Source organism: Sphaeramia orbicularis, chromosome 7, assembly GCF_902148855.1.
Source record: "Sphaeramia orbicularis chromosome 7, fSphaOr1.1, whole genome shotgun sequence".
NCBI classification, from domain to species: Eukaryota; Metazoa; Chordata; class Actinopteri; order Kurtiformes; family Apogonidae; genus Sphaeramia; species Sphaeramia orbicularis.
Genome location: NC_043963.1, coordinates 52,415,447 through 52,428,294, shown reverse-complemented (window position 1 = coordinate 52,428,294; position 12,848 = coordinate 52,415,447). Strand labels below are relative to the sequence as shown.

The window sequence follows — 12,848 nt, the reverse complement described above, 5'->3', positions numbered from 1 at the left end:
TGGGTACATCCCATATCTCAGACTTCCTAGAAGATCGTCCAGATTTGGATGTTTATTTTTCTTCAAAGAATTCATCACTATTGGGATATAGGGGACACGAAAATTGCATCTACTCCATCCCAAATAACTTCAAACAAATTGAAAATAGACACACGGATTTCGGGGAGGATGTTTTAAGGACCAAAGTACTGATTTATAACATACATATTGTTTACATGTATTGCATTTTTCTTTTATTTAAAATATTTGAGATTTGAAAACCTTGATTTGTTGATGCTACAAGAGCCAGTGTACTTAGTTTGTACTGATCAGATGAAGCAGTCCTTTGAATTTTATTTGGAGAGGGGTAGTATTAGACAAGTTTACTTTTTATGTGTATTTGTCAAGGATTTAATTAATACTGACAGTCAATTTGAAACCCTTACAGTTGCTTATTTGTTTTCAGGATGGGATTTTTCCTGTTAACAGGATTTCCTGTTTTTCTGAACTTATACTTACCTCAAGTTGCCTTGTAGTACACATCATACTTGCCTGTAGAGAGGAGTTTATTACAGCCTCATATAAAATCAATAATGATAATAATAATATCAAAATAATAATATCAAAGCAAACAGAGCTCTGGCATCGGAATAGTATCGTATCTGCAGATATCCAAATTCAGGTATCGGAAGTGGAAAAAATGCGGATTGGTGCATCCCTAATCTAAAGGGGCAACATCTTCAAATTCTGATTGTATTAGGCTATTGCTTTTATGACTTTGTGTGATATTTGCATTTTTCAACTTAAAGACTATTAACAATTTTTCCTTTTTTTTTCTCCTCAGTTTCAATGGGTTCAAATGCCATTATTTTGAGGATGAATTTGACAGTACCTGTCAAGGTAAGAAATCTGATGATATGGGAGTCAGCGCTGAGCTTGGCTGCAGTTCTACCCTGTGGCTGCAGTTCTACCCTGTGGCTGCATTAACAATGAGCAATATCTGTCACGTCCCATCAAGCTTTTTCCCCACAACATGCAGTAAATTAGGCTGCCTTACTGACACACATATGATAACCAGCATGTGCTCCCAGAGTAGACAGCACATGTTGGTAGAAGACTCAATTTATTTCTTACCAGAAGACAGCTGGCAAATAAGGGCAAAAGACAACAGAAGCAGATATTTCTTTGATTAATTTCAGTCACCCCCAATTTTGTTTGCTGGTTTTTCTGTTGAAGCTGTTGTTTGTGAGACTTAACCTTAAATGACTCTACTTACATTTCAACATTTTATTCTCAATTGTCAAATGAAGTAAGCAGGAATGTTTTCGTTTTCTTCTACACCCAGGTCTTAAAGTTGCAGTAATCATGTAGTATTGCTTATAGTGAGAGCTGTAAAAATCAAGAGACCATACTAACCAGGATTAGCCCTGAATGTAGCACACATCCAAAATGTGTAGTGTAAGTAAGTACAACAAAGCAGTGGTAATGGATTGATCAGATTGAGCATTGATTTGGCCCGGCTGTGGTCTTAGTGCAAAGAGCCTGTCCCCAGGGTACTGTTAATGGACTTCAGTCCTGTGCGCCTGCAACCTCTTCTATTGACCTGCTGTTTGGCACCATATAAGCACTATACACAACATTCCCAACAAAGCAGGGCAGTGGAAAGCGGAGGCTAACAATTAATGCCCACACACAACTATTCTATTATACAGCCTTGTTTGTTCAGCTTCCTAAACAGGCGCCGGGAGACTGAGTTTTCAGTCAGCTTATATATAACGCTTACTTGAGTCACACAGTGCAACAAACGGAATAAGACAACACCAAGATAAAAGTGATGAGAAAAAAAGAGTAAAAACAATTGTATGACTTCATTGTGAAGAGGACAACAATGCTGGTGATAATACACTCATAATTCAGCAAAAATATTTAAAAGGCCGCATTTTATAAATGAAAATGATCCAAAGTGTTTAAAATTATACACACACACACACATATATATATATATATATATATATATATATATATACACACACACACACAGGGTGGGGAAGCAAAATTTACAATGAACATTTAGTTGTTTTTTCTCAGCAGGCACTACGTCAGTTGTTTTGAAACCAAACATATATTGATGTCATAATCATACCTAACACTATTATCCATACCTTTTCAGAAACTTTTGCCCATATGAGTAATCAGGAAAGCAAATGTCAAAGAGTGTGTGATTTGCTGAATGCACTCGTCACACCAAAGGAGATTTCAAAAATAGTTGGAGTGTCCATAAAGACTGTTTAAAATGTAAAGAAGAGAATGACTATGAGCAAAACTATTACGAGAAAGTCTGGAAGATACTATTAAAGAAGAATGGGAGAAGTTGTCACCCGAATATTTGAGGAACACTTGCGCAAGTTTCAGGAAGCGTGTGAAGGCAGTTATTGAGAGAGAAGGAGGACACATAGAATAAAAACATTTTCTATTATGTAAATTTTCTTGTGGCAAATAAATTCTCATGACTTTCAATAAACTAATCGGTCATACACTGTCTTTCACTCCCTGCCTCAAAATATTGTAAATTTTGCTTCCCCACCCTGTATGTATGTATGTATCAGGGCTCGTGACTGCGACTGAATTACGGTCGCATGCGCCTGAGAATTTCGGTAGTGCGACTGTTTTTGAGAGTACGATCGCACGGTGCGCCAATAAAAAACTGAGCGAAAATTAATACGTGCGCCTAGAATAATGGCTGCAGAAGTAACTCGTCAGCTGAAAATAAACAAGCTCCACGCCCCGCTGACTGAAGTGGAAAATCTAGTCCCAGGCCCCCTCGCGTGCGCACGCGGCATAAACAAAAGGATCACATAACTCCACCGACGTTTGAAACAATCTCCTGACTTCAGGCGTGGTGTAGACCACAGTGACTAAGGGTACGTTTACACGGCAACACTCCGCAAAGATTTCTCCTTTGCGTTATAAATTCATTCCGCGTTAAGACGCCGCCGCTATGATAACGATCTGCGTTAACATGAGTCCGCGAGGACGGCTGAATACGCTGTAGTGGCCATGCCAGACCAGTAGCTGGCGATGTAGAGCTGTAGTCAAACAGTGGTGGTAAAACAGGCGCCTGCGCACAAACAATTTCCGGTTTAGACAGCCTTTAAATGAGGAGAAGAAGAAGAGGAGGAGGCGGACAACACTATTTACAAACAACAATGGCGAGTGGTCGTACAAAGACGCAGGACTTCTTTGTCTGGACAGACGAGCTGAGCACAGTTAGCAGCACGTATGTTGTTCTGAAACCGGCCATTGTTGTTGTGGTTGTTCCTTCTTTTTCTGCAGCTTTATTGTGTCATAAAGGCTGGCAAACCAGCTTGGAGGCGCATTACCGCCACCAACTGGCCCGGAGTGGGTTAACTGGCGGTTCTTGGCTGCGCGCGCATGCGGTGACGTCATATTTTACCCCGGAACGCTCCGACTCGCGTTAACACGGAGCTGGAATGCGGAGCGTATCGATAACGTTCCACCCTGGACCCTGGTATCAAAAGTTTCCGGATTCAGGCACTCTAGGCACCGTTTCCATGTTAACAGAAGGCTAATCCGCGATGAAATCTTCCCGGAGTCGACTGAATCCAACGCCGTGTAAACGGCCCCTAAGGGCCTTTAGGCCATGAAATAAAAAAGTTGGTTGTTGCAAATAATGGTGTGATTCGTCTTTCTTCTCCAAGAACCAACTAAAGTATATACCACACATTGACAATTGTTTTGCACCTGTGTCAATGTAAGCTTTTTCTTTCATACTCTATTCAAATACTTTATTCTAGGTTGTTAACATTGCTTAAATACATATAGGAATATTACTTGGTATGGCCAAGAGTTTTGCTTGTTCTCCAAATTTTTTATATAATAGTGGTGCGCCTAGATTTTAGCCTGTGCTCCTAACTTTTTAGGGTTAGGAGCACAGTGCTCCTAACTTTTTAGGGTTAGGAGCACAGTGCTCCTAGGTCAAAAAGTTAATTTTGAGCCCTGGTATGTATGTATGTGTATATATATATATATATATATATATATATATATATATATGTATGTGTATATATATATATATATATATGTATACACGCACACACACACAACCGGTCAAAAGTTTTAGAACACCCCAATTTTTCCAGTTTTGTATTGAAATTCAAGCAGTTCAAGCCCAGTGAACAGCTTGAAACGGTACAAAGGTAAGCGGTGAACTGCCAGAGGTTAAAAAAAAAAAAAAAAAGGTAAGGTTAAACAAAACTGAAAAATTACGTACATTTCAGAATTATACAAAAAGGTGAACAAGAAATGGGTTAACAACTTAAAGCAGTTCTGCAGCAATGGAGGTTGATCATGCCTCAAAAGTTGGTGCTACCAATTCCTACAGGTGGTCCAATGTTTCTGAATTACTTCCAACCCCCTCTGTCTGCATAAAAGTAGTGTTGGAACACACTTTGGTACCATACCGTTGTGAACATCATTTGAACAGTATTGCACTGCAGAAAGTAGTGTGTTACTATAAAAATGGCAAGGAAAAGGCAATTAACAATAGAAGAGAGACAGACCATCATAACACTTAAAAATTTAGGTCTTTCCTACAGAGAAATTGCCAAGAAAGTCAAGGTGTCAGTAAGTCCAGTTTCCTTCATTATCAAAAGGCACTCAGAAACTGGGGGAAATGCTGACAGGAAGAGGTCTGGCAGACCCAAAGCTACAACAGAGAGTCAACAACTAGCGTGATAGGTGACTCACAGGATAACAGCTTCAAGCACAGCTCAATAGTGGTCATAGTAAGCAAGTCTCAGTTTCAGCTGTGAAGAGAAGACTTCCAGTTGCAGGTTTGATCAGTCCATAACACCTTCCAGTCTTCAGTAGTCCACCGGTGGTGTTTCATGGCACAGGCAAGCCTCTTTTTATTCTTCTGAAGTCTAAGCAATGGCTTTCTTGCTGCAACTCGACCCATCAAACCTAAAACTGGAAGTCTTCTCTTTACAGTTGGAAGGGTGGAGTTACACCACCCACAGTTACACCGTGGAGAGGGAAAGTTTTCTCGTGTGAGAAGCTTCGGAGAGAAAACATGTGTCAAAGGTAAATGCAGAAAACTCTTCTGAAATTGTAATAAACATCCCTCTGCTCTACATCTCACAACTACTAGTAACGTTCCAGTGAGCAGCAGAATAACGTCAGAGCAGAGTAAACTTAGCGGCAGCTCTGCTAACTCATATTACCTCCTGACATGTCTGTGAATTAGACTGCTGATAATATGGAGATGGAAACAGTCTGTGATAAAAAAGCATGTGTGTGTGATTAAGAGAGAATGCCTAAAAAACTCAGTTCACTTGTTTTAGGGAAGCACACTAAGGTGGAGTCTGATGAGCTTTTACCAGAACATTAGTTCATCAATCTGGCTCTAAACACTCTTGCAGACTATGGATTAGTAATGGGGAAAAATGTATGCAGAACAGTCTCATCCCAAGTCATTCCCAGTCTGTGTGTGTGAGGACAGCTTCCGCGTCAACCAATCAGAGGGCGCGGGGTGGACAGTGCAGGAGACAGTAGGCAGGCGAGAGATAGAGAGAGAGAGAGGGTCGCGGCTGCATCTGAGGCGAAATAACCCAGTTTTAAATTGATTTCTTAATATCGGCCCGTTGGATTAAAAAAAGGCCGATACCCATATTTCCAAATATCGACGCCGATAATCAGCCCGGCCAATAACTGGTCGACCTCTAACATATATATATATATATATATATATATATATATATATATATATATATACACACACACATATATATATATATATATATACATATATATATATACATATACACACACACATATATATATACATATATATATATACATATACACACACACATATATATATATACATATATATATACATATACACACACACACATATACATATATATATATATATATATATATATATATATATATATATATATATATATATATATATATATATATATATATATATATATATCAACATGAACCGTGAACCTTCCCATTCTAATGCATGGCATGACAAACTAAAAGTGTAGAAGATGCTGTCAAGTTGTTGCTGAGATATGAGAGTTGTAGTCACAAAATAACACTACTTTCGGTTTAGATTCAGTGGTGTAAATGTATAAGGCACTACTACATGACTGAAAACCTGTAGAAACTACTGCCTGAGACCAGAATTAACCTTTGACCTTCGTGTTGCCTTGGCCTGTAGACAGAAAGGATTGCCATACTTTTTTACAGAAATCAATACTGCAGCTGGCACACAGGCCACAGGCTAACACTTCATCACACATATTGATCATACATGTACTAGACCAGTGACTCAGACCCCCCCCCCCCCCCCCCAAAACACACACCTTACTAGATTCACCGTTTCACCGTGTTGGATGTACAGCCTAATTCTGGTCATTTACTTTCAAGTAAAACAGTGCCATTTCTGTCCAAATAAATATAAAGCTACAACTAAGGTACAGTCCAAAAACAATGTAAACACAGCTACACCATATTTCTTCCACTGAGCCCTAAATATGGATGTGGTGTCAGCTTATCAAACTAAACTATTAGAACACAAAGGAAATTGTCACTGGAAATGGTAATTTCAGTGCAAAGGATTATTTAACATCCATAAAACTGGCAATTCAACATCTCACAAAATATTACAGTAAAACAGCTTGGAGGAACCGTGAAAATAGTGAGCTAATACCATTATTTTAACATTACTTTCATTTAGCTCTAGTGTGTAGTTTATAGTTCCCATTAACCCCGAGTACATTTGTAGATGCATCTAGTCTGTGTTTTAGCCCTTCATTCACATTAAAAAGCTCCAAATTGCAGCTTTTAAAATCCTTCCAAAAAGTGTAAGTCCAAAAGCAGTGGTTTACAAAAAGCATAGAGACAGAGGCTGTGTTAATGGAGGACATTCTGTCACTTCCAACTTTGTTTATCAAATTTTAAGCTCAATTTGGCTAAGCATAAGACATCTTTCGTCATTAAAATGTATGAATGTTAATTTTGCCAGAAGACTGGATCATTTCACAGAAGGATTTCACCTGTGCAATGCAACAGTTTGGGGATAACTTTGTATGATTTTGTAAACAAACCTATCAAACCAACCCTATATGTGATGCAGAACGTGCATAATAGAAAACTTCATCCAACTACGCCTCAATTAGAGCTGGAGTATTAATGCGACATAGCAGTGGAACAGGTTGAGTGATTCCAGAGGACATCTTTCCTCTGTAGTTATGGCTGATTGCAGCTCCTGCTGGCCAGCAGCTGAAGAAAAGGAGGATCTAAAGCCCCATCAGCCAGAGGGGCCACTTAACCGTGAAATAAACTGCAGTTGAAGTTTGCTTGAAAATAGAATGTTCAGACTGTGCAGCCTCTTGGGTTAGGATGGTGAAAATGACCTTCTGACACTGATCTTAACAGCTCACCCACTTCCTCCTACTGCTCACCTAACAACCATCACAGTCTCCAGTTCAATGCTGACAGCTATCACTGCCCAGCACGGAGACCTTGAACTGGCCAGGGATTACAGTATGTGTTGCTTGCAAGATGCTACACTGTATTTCCACTTCACTAGACTGGGAAGAAGAAGGAATTCAGCAATTATCCATCCCTCTCAACTTCAAGCATGTCAGGTCAGGCTGAAATCTATGGATTTTTTTTTCTGTACACTCCTGAACAAAATCTTAAGACTGGGCAAAAATGACAAGAATTCACATTTTGCAAAGGTGGATTCTAACTAGGGATGCAAATTATGGATTAATCCATTAATCACTGGTTGGCTGACCTTATTGACTGATTAACGATTAATTGATAAGTGGCGATTTTCCTGAAAACCTGAATTTCCCTTTCAATAGGGTCTATAGGAATAAAAGCTAAATACTGTTTATATACTTCATGAAAAAAGCATGTCATATCCCTCAATGACTGATTTATTGTACCATTGGGGATACAGTACAGGCAATAACATTTATGTAGTATAACTAAATCAATTCTGCAGAGAAATTCAATAAAATACCGTACTTTCCGGGCTATAAGGTGCACCGGAATATAAGCCGCACCTGAGTATAAGTCACAGGTGTCCACGTTGTGACATTAGATATTTACACAGAAAGATGGTAAACAGAGAGATTATTTAAATATTTATTTCCATACCTTAACTGCTTTTTTCCAAAAAGTCCCTGTAACACGGCAGTAAAACAGCAGTAACACGGCTGGTTAAAAAACCCAGAAAAGTCATTGATCTCTATCTTCATCTTCCTTCTGCTCATTGAAACCACTGCAGTTGTCTTCTTCAGTGTCGGAGTTGAACAGCCACAAAGGCTCAGTCAAACACCTTCTACGTCTCTCCTCCGTTGTCACTCAATGGCACTTATGTGCTGCAGCTCTATTTCCTTCTTGGACAGACACATTGATTGCTTTTAACTTAAAAGCTGCAAAATATGCATTTCTTCGTGTGTTTTCCATGATGAGGGTTTGTGCATGACATGCAAAATGACTTAAAAGTTAAGATTAAAACTTCTCCTCTCCACCTCACCTTTTCCACTTGTCTGTCTCACTTTTGCACTTCCTGCTAGGGTGCCCCTGGTGGCTGTTAGCCCATATAAATCTATACTTGAGCCACATCGCTGTATAAGCTGCAGGGTTCAAAATGAGAAAAAAGTAGTGGCTTATAGTCTGGAAAGTAAGGTAAATGGATCTGAAGACTACTTACTATAAGTAATATACCATAATATGTAATTAGATAATAATTTTATAGCATACTCTATTTAGCATCATCAAAAATTTTGTAAGTGGCCAGGTCTTTGCCCATGGGGTTAAGCTGGGCTCATTCTGAAGGAGTAACATGGGACCATCCTCCTGTGGGCCAACCACCCACAGAAGGAGCATAATGGGTCCGTTGCTTTGTGGATTGGGGACCAGCCAAGGATGAAGGCCCTGGCAATCGGATCCTCGGCTGTCTAAACTGGTTCTAGGAACATGGAACATGGGGAAGGAGCCCAATCTGATGCAGGAGGTCGAGAGATACAAACTAGACATAGTTGGGCTCACCTCTACGCACAGCCTGGGCTCTAGAAAAAAATAGAAAAGTTACAATAATTTTGCAATTTTTTTTTTTTTTTCCCTTCTTGATGGGCTCAGCTGGCTGACAGGCAGCTGTCTGTACCCATAAGGCAGCAGCCGACACCAACTGTACTCCCAGTCATCATTCCCCATTTTTCTGACACCTTTGCTTGTGTATCCTCTTTTATCTGGACATTTTACCAGGGAGTATCTCACACTACTTTTTTTTTTTTCCTGCTTGTCTTGTCCAGCGTCCTAACGGCAGAATGGTAGTCTGGTTCCTCCCGGTGCTGAACAAATTTGCTTTCCCAAGGGTAACCTCATAAAGTATATGAAGCGCCCTTTGATATTCTACTGTGTTTATTATGAGTTTTGTTGAACCACATTTCGATGCCGGACCTGATATGGGGGGTGGGGGGGTAGAAGAAGGGGAGAGAACAAGATAATTTTGCTATTTTATTGCAAGATTACATATTGATAAATTCAAATTAAATCATGAACATATGGTGTACAAATGTATCAACAGAATCTATTGTGAAACATAAAATCAGTGAGGAACACAGAACAGCCCACAGTGAGGCATGCTCTGCTATAACAAGCGTTGAAAAGATCAGCTCATTCTAAAAATAGTATCGATCCACTTTCTGCCAATCAACTAAGTGATGAATGAACACTCAACACATCAATTCAGCTCTAATAAGGACTGCCAATCCACCTCTGAGATTATATATTTAATGTTTGTGCCCTTTATTTTTGTTAATGGAAGTGACAGAAACAGGATTAAAAGCGCAAATATGGAAAACAAAATGCAGTGTAAAGATGCAAGTATTGTGAAATATCAGCTGTACACGAGTAGAGGAAATTGCTCAGTCTTGTTTTAGACATTCTGGTTCACCTTTCTGAAGTCTTCTAAGTGAAACGATGTGAAGGCACTCAGCAAGGGAGAGAAAAGTGAACAATACAGATGATGGCAAAAAGTGACAAATGAACAGTTAGAGAAATAGAAAGAAAGGTTAAACAGTAGAGAGGAAACAATACAGATAGCTGTAGAGAGAGGGGTTGAGGTCACACTGGTTGGTGTGGGAAAAAGATGTAAAAAAAAAAAAAAAGTAAAAAGCTGTAGAAAATGACAGAGACAAAAGTGGAGCATGAGAAATACACAAAGGCGCTTACTCTTAACTAGTGCGGGTCTGTGTTGTTGCCATGGTTACTACATCAGATATTAAGTGTGTGAGTGTGTGTGTGTGTGTGTGTGTGTGTGGGGGGGAACGCCCACTGTATGCTAAACTGAATGGAAACGAGCTCAGGCACTGTGTACAAGATGGATTACCAAGTTGCACATAAAGTACACACAAATAATTTTTAAATTATATCACAAAAAATAATTCTCCACATGAGAAAAGCACTATTATCAAACCCTGGCCCAAAACATCAAACCTATTCCATTTTTGCATCAAAATATTGACAAAAGAAGCACTAAAATCCTGAATGACATGTGGTAGGCCTATGTCGTTTTTATAGTGTAGCACTATAATTATACCCTCTTCATTTTGTTCTTTTCTTTTTAAATGAAAGAATGTTTCATATCATCTGTATGTGAAATAAATAAATATCTTGGCTCTGGCTTTTTAAAATCTACGAAACTGCTAAATTCCTCCTAAGGTTTTGGTCATGTAGGCTCCTGAGAATTTTGTGGAAATTTATTCTGTCTGTCCATGCACACCTGACCTGTACATACTGTATAATTTAGTGAACAATTATGAACACTAAGAGATTTTTATGAACAGCTAAGAAACATGTTATATTCTGAAGGAGCTAAACATTTCTCTGCGGATCTTTTTAGCCTCTATGCTGTATTTCTGGCTGTCACTCTACACAAGACAATGGGTCAAGGACTCAAGAATTATGAATAGTCCAACAATCAAATGAAAAAGTACATTAGTTTCCATGAGTATTGTCTTGTGTCTTAAATATGTCATTTGTTTTTTTTTTTTTAGTGGTGCCTTGTATCAACTCTATCAGGCATTTAGCACAAACAAGTATGCGTACATGACCAAGACTGCATGCACTGTCCAACCACAACCAAGTTAATTAATGCTTGATGATGTACTAGATTAATGTAGAAATAGTGTGTATCAGATTTCATCGGGCTTCCAACTCATTTTTATTGAAAGACAACTGTTTCTGGAGCAAAGTTAATACAAAGCAGAAGATGAACCTCCAAACTAATGACTAACAAATAATGGCTAATTACTAGCACTTATTAAACAGTATTTTTGTTTGCAAGTCCATTCCCTAATGACGCAGCTTTTCCTCACTATGTGACATATATCAAACTTCAAGGCAAATCAATAGCACTGTGAACATATTTTTGTTTTGCAGGACTATTGAGAGTAGCCTAGAAAGTCCAACTAATTCTTCAGATAAGTAATGTCCTACATGAATACACACGCTTCACCTCATGGCTAAGTTTGAGACAGGATGAGCTGTTTGTTGTGCAGTGGGCTGACCTACATGGGCCCTGCTGGATTTAAGTGCCATTAGCAGTTGGGCCTGGTTAATGGAGTTAAACCATGAAGCAGACAGGCAGACAGACAGCAGGCAACTATGGAGACATCCAAACACAGCTGAGGCTGAATGTGAAACTAGGTAACAGTCCACTTTCAGTCTTCAGTTTCTAGTCTCATAGTCAGTGGATTGTTCGGATCCCAACTTGTGAATTTTAAAGTTTTGTCTTGAAAAGGTGTTTTTAAAAAAGTCCCAAGAGATTGTCAGGGACATTAAACAGGGCTGGGTGTTCAGACACTATTTAATCACACTACATATCCCTATGATCACACCGTTTACCCCATCTGTCTGTGATAGCTGCCCCGTGCTGCACATTACTCATATGTACTTTCACAACAACAGTACATTATTGCTGAATAGCTGCAACTGCTAGCCCTAAATGATGACCATTGATAAGATGTCTTTCTTTCTTTCCTTCTTCTATCCTGCTTTACCAATGTTTTCATTCTAAAAGACAGAAACGGTGACAGTGACTTTTTTCCTGTCTTTGGTGTATTTCCATCTAGTGGTTTTAATTTGCATTTTCAATAATAATAATAATAATAATAATAATAATAATAATAATAAGATTAGAAAATACAGATTAAAAAAGGACCTTGAAATACTGTAAAAAAGGTTTTAGTCTTCAAAGTTGGAAAAAAAACATTAAAAAAAAAAACAAAAAAACTTGCCATATCAATAAAACTTCAATGGAATGGAAGTGTGACTGAATCAGATTTAGTGACTAATAAGGTCTGGGCCAATAAGAAGACTGGATTAATACGAACAAAACAGAAACACCACCATGTATCAAGAGCTGCAGAAACAAATGTTAGACAAAGGCTTTGACACATTTTGGAGGAGTCATCAGTGGAAGACAGATGATCCAGAGCACAGGTTTGGGGGGCACAAGCTGACAGCCAACTTCCCATTTTTTGTCCATACAATGTGCTCATTACTGTACACCAGCTCAGGTGGTTAAACTATATGATGATGCTCAAGAAACAGCTCCAAATATTCATGCAACAGCAATGGATGAAAACAGACATAAATCCAGACAGTGAAATCTGTAAAGCTAAAATTAGCCCTGATGAACTGTGACCTTTTTTTAGCCACCGTTAGATTTGTCTTTACTGATTGTATATATCAATACGTCGCTTTTCAGTGCATCTTAATTTTTGCAGGACCATACTCAATAAAACATT

At 38.7% G+C, this 12,848-nt stretch overlaps 1 protein-coding gene across 14 annotated transcripts in view; it reads right to left on the bottom strand.

Annotated features, from left to right (window-relative positions):
* plch2a (phospholipase C, eta 2a) overlaps nucleotides 1-12,848 on the bottom strand; it is a 273,662-nt gene that overhangs the window by 69,252 nt on the left and 191,562 nt on the right. The gene's annotated exons all lie outside the window — the stretch shown is intronic.